Below are 10139 nucleotides of genomic sequence, written 5' to 3'. Positions count from 1 at the left end.
ATTTCTTTAGGAAATAAGCTAGTTTTGGGTAGATATTCACCTACACCTTGATTCAAGCATACATTGGCATTTTACATTATTTCATGAGGATTTTGCATGAATTTAGTGACAAATTGTATGCTGCATTACCATGACTTGGACTAGAACTTTGATGCACTCTATTGCTTGATTTCAGGACCAAAGGAAGCAAGGAAAGGGAGGTAACTTGCAAAGTTAATGAGAAAAGTGATTGCCAATAACACTCTCAAAGCCATCATTGCCCACGTTAAGAGTCACGTTAACTAAGTTAACGTGAACTCTAACGTAGAGAAGGAAGTTGAGCCAACGTTAGTGACACTTAACATTGTCACTAACGTTGGCAAACACTCATGAGTGCCACGTTAGAGCCCACGTTAACCTAGTTAACGTGGCCTCTAACGTTAAAGGGGAAGAGAAGCCAACGTTACTGACATTCAACATTGTCACTAACGTTGGCCTAAGGATGCAACACACCACGTTAAACGTAGGGAGCTAACGTAAGAAGTGAGAGTGTCGACAACTTAGTGACCCAACATCTCACTAACGTTGGAAGCAACCAACCCCCCAAGGAGCCACGTTAACTTCCACGTTAACTAAGTTACGTGAAGCTAACGATGAGAATGAATGATGACCAATGTTAGTGACACTCAACATTGCACTAACGTGGATGGCTAAGAATGGCACGTTAGAAGCCAGTAACCTAGTTAAGTGGATCTAACGGAGATAGGGGCACATGGAACGTAGTGAAATGTGAGTGTCACTAACGTTCCGAATGTTGGAAGGCCACGTAGAAGCCACGTTAACCTAGTAAGTGGGCTCTACGTGAGCAAGGGGTACATTGACGTAGTGAAAATTAAGTGCACTAACGTTCTCGAACTTATATTTCACTAAATGTTACACCTACGCCCTGAGCTAAAGTCTCTACCCACTTAGCACTTTCTCTCTGCAAGTAAAAGCCAAGCCCAAATGAAGAAAAGAACTGCTTCAAACTCTAGATCCAAAGGCCCAAGACTTGAAGAGCAAACTAGAAGCTGAGAGAAATAGTATATATAGGAGTAGCTTTGAATTTTTAAGGAGTTCTAGAGGCTGGAAAAAGAGAACTACTCTCTGTATTTTACTTTCTCTGCATTTTCTAGTTTTATGATGTATTCTCCCTACTTTGTTTTCATTTTCAAGAGCTGTGAACAACTAAAACCCCTTCATTGGGTTAGGGAGCTCTGTTGTAATTTGATGGATCAATACTAATTTTCATTATTCTTCTTCTATCTTTTCTCTTGATTTACTTGAAAGCTTTCGTCTTCATCCAATTGAGTAGTTATCTTGGAAAGAAGCTATTCAAACTTGGATCTCTTTTGAACCTTGAAAGAGGAATGAAGAGATCAAGCTAGAAATGCTTTCTCATGCTGGACCAAATTGGGTTTGGATTTGGATACTTGAGAAATGCAAAAATCTCCTAAGCCCAATGAACTCCCCATCTCTGATCTTAACCCATTCTCTTTAATTTTATCCATTTAACTTTTATGAGCAAATCCCCATTCCCATTTATAATTCTGCAATTTATTTCAGTCATTTACTTCCAGTCCTTTAATTCTAGATTTACTTTTCTGTTATTTACATTCCGCCATTTTATTTCTGCAACTCTCAACCCAAATTCTGGATTCGCTCAACTAGAACATTCTTCTAATTAAAGTTGCTTGATCAATCAATCCTATGGGATTCGACCTCACTCTATTGTGAGTTTTTACTTGACGACAAATTCGGTACACTTGCCGAAGGGAGATTTGTTGAGAGACAAGTTTTCCGTGCATCAAGTTTATGGCGCCGTTGCCGGGGATTGATTGTGCATCAACAATGATTAAATTGGAAGATCACTAGATTGAGAATTTTTATTTGTGAATTTTATTTTCTGTGTGAGTGATTTACTTTCTGTTTTAGTTAAACTTCTTCCCTTCCCCCTCTACTCTTTTGTTTTTCTTTGTTATTTTCAATTCTGTTTGCTAACCCACTATGTTTTCTTGCTTGCACTTAATGGTTGTATGACAGGGAGAAGAAGCGGAGCTTCAACTTCCTTCGATTCTGAACCTGGGAGGACCTTCCTTAGATTATGGAGGGAGGCAAGAGGAAAGAAAGTGGTTGGTTCTGAGGAAGAAGAGGAATTATTTGAACCAAACATGGAAGACAACATGGAAAACCATCATGAAGAAGAAGATCACAACCATGGGGAGGAGGTAGAGCAAATCATGCGGGGAGGATAGAAGAGTTTTGGGCTCTTACATCAATCCAAACCCAGGCAATTGTGGAAGTAGCATCCAAAAGCCAACAATCCATGCCAACAATTTTGAACTTAAACCACAGCTCATCACCCTCGTTCAGAACAACTGTTCATTTGGAGGAGGTGTTCAAGAAGACCCCAATCAACATCTAACCACCTTCCTAAGGATATGTGACACAGTGAAGTCTAATGGTGTTTATCCTGATACCTATAGACTGCTCTTGTTTCCATTCTCACTTAGGGACAAAGCAGCCAAGTGGCTGGAATCTTTCCCAAAGGAAAGCTTGACAACTTGGGAAGACGTGGTGAACAAATTCTTAGCAAGATTTTACCCTCCTCAACGAATCAATAGGCTGAGAGCTGAGGTCCAAACTTTCAGGCAACAAGATGGTGAGACTCTATATGAAGCATGGGAGGGGTTCAAGGACTTAACAAGGAGGTGTCCACCTGACATGTTCAACGAATGGGTGCAGCTGCACATTTTCTATGAAGGCTCTCTTATGAGTCAAAGAAGGCCGTAGACCATTCATCCGGAGGATCTTTGAACAAGAAGAAGACTATTGAGGAAGCATAGATGTTATTGAAACAGTAGCAGAGAACGACTACTTCTATGCTTCCGAAAGAGGGAACACAAGAGGAGTAATGGAGCTAAACAATGTAGATGCTCTGTTGGCCCAAAATAAGCTCATTACCCAGCAGCTGGCTGACCTCACCAAGAAGATGTAGAGGAACCAAGTAGCAGCAATCTCCACTTCATCAACAACCCAAGAAGGAGTGAATGAAGAAGCAGAGGGTAGTCAGGAGCAAGCCAACTACATTGGGAATTTACCAAGGAAAAACTATGATCCATACTCCAATACCTACAACCCTGGATGGAGAAACCACCCAAACTTTGGGTGGGAAAGTGAGCAAGATCAAAACCAAGGCCAGAGACGTTACAACCCCCACAACAACACTTCTCCACACGCCTATCAAAACCAAAACAGCACATTTGCTCCGAATCACCATCAATTGATGACAAGCTCTCTAAGATCGAAACCTTAATTGAAGAAGTATGCAGAGATATTCGAAACAGTAAAGCATTCAGAGAGGAAGTGCAATCAAACATGCAGAATCAAAATGCTGCCATCACGAAACTGGAGACACAAATCAGCTATCTATTTAAGCAGCTTCCTAATCACAACCTTTGCTATGATGCCAATTCAAGCAAAAGGGAGGAGTGTCAAGCTATCACAGTTAGGAGTGGGAAGGAACTGAAGGAACTGCCCCAAAAACCACAAGAAGAAGGCTCAAATAAAAGGGAGAAGAGCAAGATGGTGTTCAGCCTCCCATGCCAAGTCCGCAGAAAGAAAAAGGGATGCCACAACTGAACATCTCAAGAGCTCCATATCCCCAGCTATTGAAGAAAAAGGAAGATGACAACCAGTTCTTGAGATTTTTTGAAATCTTCAAGAAACTACAAATCAACATACCCTTTGCTGAAGCCATAGAACAAATGCCACTCTATGCCAAGTTTTTGAAGGAGCTAATGACTAAGAAGAGAAGCTGGAAGAACAATGAGACTGTGATACTAACTGAAGAGTGTAGTGCTATCATTCAGCATAAACTACCCCAGAAACTAAAGGATCCTGGGAGTTTTCAGATCCCTTGTATTATAGGAGAAATCACGGTGGAGAAGGCTCTTTGTGACTTAGGGGCCAGCATCAATTTGATGTCAGTAGCTATGATGAGAAAGATGAAAATTGAGGAGGCTAAACCAACAAAAATGGCCCTACAACTGGCAGACCAATCGTTCAAATTCCCTCACGGGATAGTAGAGGATTTGCTGGTAAAAGTGGGAGATTTTATATTTTCAGCAGATTTTGTGGTGCTCGACATGCAGGAGGACGCCAAGACCTCCATCATCCTGGGAAGGCCATTCTTGGCCACTGCTGGAGATGTCATTGATGTTCAGAAGGGTGACCTCACCCTGAGATTACACAATGAAAAGATGACATTCAATGTGTTCAAGGCCATGAGTTACCCACCAGAACAATTGGGGGAATGCATGAGGTTAGATGCACTTGAGGATGAAGTACAGGAGAATTTTGAAGAAGAAGAACCTGAAGAGGACAAAAGATTGGTGGAGGAAGAATCTGAATCAAGTGAAGAGGTGGCCACAGCAGAAATACATATACCAGATGCACCAAAGGAAGGGAACGAAAAGTCAGAAGCACCCAAACTTGAACTCAAAGCACTGCCGCCCACTCTCAAATATGCATATCTAGGAGAAAATGAAAACTACCCAGTGATCATAAATTCATCCCTCAGTCAAGATCAAGAGGACGAGCTACTCTAGGTGCTGCGGGAGCATTAGGATGCCATTGGATGGACCCTTGCTGACTTGAAGGGAATCAGTTCAGCCATATGCATGCATAAAATACTGTTGGAAGATGATGCCAAGCCATCCATTCAATCCCAAAGAAGGCTGAACTCAATCATGAAGGAAGTGGTACAGAAAGAGGTTATGAAGCTTTGGCAAGGAGGGGTCATATACCCAATTTCGGACAACCCTTGGTTAGCCCCATACATGTTGTGCCCAAGAAGGGAGGAATCACTGTGGTTACCAATGAGAAGAACGAGCTCATACCTACAAGGACTGTCACAGGATGGCGGATGTGCATAGACTACAGAAAACTCAATGAGGCTACACGAAAAGACCATTTTCCCCTTCCATTCATGGATCAGATGTCGGAAAGACTTGCAGGGCACGCATATTATTGTTTTCTCGACGGTTATTCAGGATATAACCAAATAGTGGTTGATCCGAGAGACCAAGAGAAAACCTCATTTACTTGTCCGTATGGAGTGTTTGCCTATAGGCGCATGCCATTTGGGTTATGTAATGCCCCTGCAACTTTCCAACGCTGCATGCTTTCTATCTTTTTAGATATGATAGAAAAATTCATTGAAGTTTTTATGGATGATTTCTCGGTATTCGGAGATTCCTTTCCTAGTTGCCTACATCACCTCGCCTTGGTATTGAAAAGATGCCAAGAGACCAATTTGATCTTGAACTGGGAAAAATGCCACTTCATGGTGATAGGAGGAATAGTTCTTGGTCACAAGGTCTCTCACCTAGGCATTGAGGTTGATAGAGCTAAAGTAGAACTTATTGAAAAACTACCCCCACCCAGTGATGTCAAGGCAATTAGGAGTTTTTTAGGGCATGCTGGTTTTTACAGAAGGTTCATTAAAGATTTTTCAAAGATAGCCAAGCCCTTAAGCAATCTCCTTGTATCTGATACACCATTTATCTTTGATGAAACATGCATGCTACCATTTGCACATTTGAAAATGAGGTTATCCTCTGCTCCTATTATTTCCCCACCTGATTGGAACTTACCATTTGAATTGATGTATGATGCATCTGATTTTGCAGTCGGGGCAGTGTTAGGACAAAGGAAAGATAACTTAGTTCGTGTCATATACTATGCTAGCAAAGTCCTTAATGAAACTCAAAGAAATTATACCACAACTGAAAAGGAGTTGCTAGCAATAGTTTTTGCATTTGACAAATTTAGATCATACCTCATTGGTGCTAAAGTGATTGTCTTTACAGATCACACAGCACTTAAATATTTGTTTGCCAAGCAAGAATCAAAGCCAAGACTAATAAGGTGGATCTTACTGTTGCAGGAATTTGATATTGAAATCAGAGACAAGAAAGGAGTGGAGAACAAGGTGGCAGATCACCTATCCAGAATCCCTCATGATCAAGGTGGAGGAAATGATACAAATGTGAACGAGCTCTTCCCCGATGAGCAGTTGATGACAGTTCACAAAGCACCATGGTTTGCAGATATTGCAAATTTCAAGGCAACTGGGGCATTACCCCCCAGGGATCGATAAACATCAAAAAAGGAAGCTCATGAATGATGCAAAATACTTTGTCTGGGACGAGCCATATCTCTTCAAGAAATGTTCAGATGGAATCCTTAGAAGATGTGTTTCGGAAGAAGAAGGAAGAGAAGTCCTGTGGAATTGCCACAGTTCATGTTATGGCGGGCACTTTGGAGGGGACAGAACTGCCGCAAAGGGGTTACAAAGCGGATTCTTTTGGCCCACCCTTTTCAAGGATGCCAAGGAACTAGTAAAAAGCTGCAATGAATGCCAAAGATCTGGAAACCTGCCCAAAAGAAATGCCATGCCACAAAATTTCATCTTGGAATTGGAACTGTTTGATGTGTGGGGAATAGATTTCATGGGACCATTCCCAACCTCATATGCAAACAAGTACATCCTGGTAGCAGTGGATTATGTTTCCAAGTGGGTAGAGGCTATTGCAACCCCAACTAATGATAACAAGGTAGTCATGAACTTCCTCAGGAAAAATATCTTTAGCCGGTTTGGAGTCCCAAGATGCCTCATCAGTGACGGAGGGAGCCACTTTTGTAACAAACCACTAGAAGCTCTCCTCCTACGGTATGGGGTAAAACACAAAGTAGCCACACCTTACCATCCTCAAACAAGTGGACAAACTGAGATATCTAACAGTGAGCTGAAGAGGATCCTGGAAAAGACTATAGGTGCATCTAGAAAGGATTGGTCGAAGAAGCTGGATGATGCTCTTTGGGCATACAGAACAGCATTCAAAACTCCACTTGGAATGTCTCCATATCAACTGGTCTATGGGAAGGCTTGTCATTTACCACTGGAGCTGGAGCACAAAGCTCTCTGGGCTATCAAGATACTAAATTTTGACAGCATTGCTGCTGGTGCAAAAAGGATCTTGCAGCTGCAAGAGATGGAGGAATTCAGGTCACAAGCCTATGAAAACACTAAGATGTATAAAGAAAAGGCAAAGAGAAAAAATGACATGCATCTTGCGCCCAGAAGTTTTGAAAAGGGGCAGCGAGTACTCCTTTACAATTCTAAATTAAGGCTGTTCCCAGGAAAACTCAAGTCAAGGTGGTCCGAACCTTTCATGGTTACGAAAGTATCACCATATGGCCACATCGAAATCACGGATGAAGGTTCAAAGAGGACTTTTACAGTGAATGGACAAAGACTCGAGCATTATCTGGGCAACATGGGGGAAAACCCCATAGTAAAGTACCATCTCAAGTAATTAAGGACTCGTCGAGCTAGCGACGATAAAAGAGCGCTCGGTTGGGAGGCAACCCAACCTCAGGTAGTTTCACTTTCATCTTTATTTCAATAAAAAAAATCACAAGTCGTTTCCCCTGTATTGTAAGGAGCTAAGTTTGGTGTTCCACACCAGAACAATCCAAGAGTGTTGGTGTAATTCTAAGTTTGGTGTTCCACCAAAGAACATTGGTTAGAATTACACTCCACTCCAAAAGAACATTGCTAGCTCAATCTAATCAAGAGAAACCACTTAGATGTAGTTAGACTATAAGTGATCATTGCTTTGTTGACAACAACATATGGGGCTCTCTGCATATGTGCAATGTTTGCACTGGGCAAGGAACTATGTTTGGTGTTCACACACCAAATTGAGTTCAAAAAGCACCAGCATACATGCAAGCTAACTATGTCTTAAGTGCTTTGGGAACAAGCAACTTCCAGTAACCTTGCAGGAATCTTATGAGGAAATGGTGCACCTCCACCCAAAGAAGCGAGGCAGCAAAAACTAGGATGATGACAAAGAGAGAGGGCAACCAGAAATCATCAACCGAAGGTTGTATTGTTACTAAATTCCATTGTACTCAGAATTGTTGAAAGTTGGAAGTCCGAATGCACTTTTGATTTGTAGTTACGCGTAGTTGAACCCTTTTTAAATTCTGTCTTTTAAGTTTTGAATAGGTCTATGTGCACTAGTCTTTATGTCACTGCATCCTTACTTTACTTTCTTGTAAGCTTGTCCCTTTAAATCAAATGAAGAGAGAATGTTTATGTTTCAAAAGACCAGAGTAGAGTTCATAATGTGGAAGTGCATTCATGAATCTTTGGGGTAGTCATAAGTTAGCCAAGTTGGTTCAACCACAAGGCTAGGAGGACAACTATCTATCCTGAATACTTGACTTTGGATATACTCATGAGACTAAGTTAGTAACAAGATCCTAATAAGAGAAAAGGGAAAGAACAATGGAAGTGAAAAACAAAAGAAAAAGAGTAAGCAATAAGGCTAGGCACCAATGGTTTGGACCTTAAGACAAGTGTCTGTGGTGCTCCTGTATGAAGGATCTACTTGGATGAATAAGCTCTCAGGGGTGCTTTATCACTTGGTAACTTGGGTTAACTAACCCGGGATTATCAGCTGAAAATCCACTATCAAGAGTAACCCTCACTACAGAGCATTTAGTAACCCAAAGAGGTGCTGGACACCAAGGTCTCAAGAAAAGAAAATAAATAAACTATATGCCTGTGGTGTGTATGTATGGGGGAGAGACTTGAGGGAGTAAGTCCTTAGGGGTGCTTCAACACCTAGCACCTTGAACCAACTGGTTCGGGAGTGTTGGCTGAAAGCTTATCTTAAAGAGTTGCCCCCTTACAGAGCACTTAGCCTAAATAACACAAATAACCCTTGAAATAACAATAAAAGGATCAATGAATAAAAGTCTCATGGGATATAAACAAAGTAAGTGTTTAAGGACATGATAAAAGTCTGAAAGCCAGTAATGGAATGAACCTAAGTTGCTATGCATGAAACCACCATAAAATCAGTAACATGACTTCCACAAGAATGCCTCATTCCTCTGGATATTCCATTCATCATTCTCTTGTTCCAATACTTGCTTAGGGACAAGCAAGCTTTAAGTTTGGTGTTGTGATGCCAGGGCATCTTGGCCAGTTTCACTGACCTTTTCTTTACTGTTTTTAGGGTAGTTTCATGTATTTCTTTAGGAAATAAGCTAGTTTTGGGTAGATATTCACCTACACCTTGATTCAAGCATACATTGGGCATTTTACATTATTTCATGAGGATTTTGCATGAATTTAGTGACAAATTGTATGCTGCATTACCTATGACTTGGACTAGAACTTTGATGCACTCTATTGCTTGATTTCAGGACCAAAGGAAGCAAGGAAAGGGAGGTAACTTGCAAAGTTAATGAGAAAAGTGATTGCCAATAACACTCTCAAAGCCATCATTGCCCACGTTAAGAGTCACGTTAACTAAGTTAACGTGAACTCTAACGTAGAGAAGGGAAGTTGAGCCAACATTAGTGACACTTAACATTGTCACTAACGTTGGCAAACACTCATGAGTGGCCACGTTAGAGCCCACGTTAACCTAGTTAACGTGGCCTCTAACGTTAAAGGGGGAAGAGAAGCCAACGTTAGTGACATTCAACATTGTCACTAACGTTGGCCTAAGGATGCAACACACCACGTTAACTCCCACGTTAACTTGGTTAACGTAGGAGCTAACGTAAGAAGTGAGAGTTGTCGACAACGTTAGTGACACTCAACATCATCACTAACATTGGAAGCAACCACACAACCCCCCAAGGAGCCACGTTAACTTCCACGTTAACTTAGTTAACGTGGAAGCTAACAATGAGGAATGAATGATGAGCCAACGTTAGTGACACTCAACATTGTCACTAACGTTGGGATGGCTAAGAATGGCCACGTTAGAAGCCACGTTAACCTAGTTAACGTGGACTCTAACGTGAGATCTAGGGGCACATTGGAACGTTAGTGACAATGTTGAGTGTCACTAACGTTCTCGAATGTTGGCAAGGCCACGTTAGAAGCCACGTTAACCTAGTTAACATGGGCTCTAACGTGAGGCAAAGGGGTACATTGGAACGTTAGTGAAAATGTTAAGTGTCACTAACGTTCTTGAACTTATACTTTTACTAAATGTTAACACCCCTAACACCCTGAGCTAAAGTCT

At 41.4% G+C, this 10139-nt stretch overlaps 1 non-coding gene across 1 annotated transcript; it reads right to left on the bottom strand.

The window, feature by feature from the left end:
• Nucleotides 1–2640: 2640 nt before the first annotated feature.
• LOC112768557 (small nucleolar RNA R71) lies at nucleotides 2641–2744 on the bottom strand. The gene has a single exon (XR_003185970.1). It is a non-coding gene; the product is annotated as a small nucleolar RNA R71 (small nucleolar RNA).
• Nucleotides 2745–10139: the final 7395 nt, after the last annotated feature.

The sequence above is a fragment of the Arachis hypogaea genome, chromosome 17, assembly GCF_003086295.3.
Source record: "Arachis hypogaea cultivar Tifrunner chromosome 17, arahy.Tifrunner.gnm2.J5K5, whole genome shotgun sequence".
Lineage (NCBI taxonomy): Eukaryota > Viridiplantae > Streptophyta > Magnoliopsida > Fabales > Fabaceae > Arachis > Arachis hypogaea.
The sequence above is the reverse complement of the archived record's forward strand: the minus strand, read 5'-3'. Positions and strand labels throughout refer to the sequence as shown.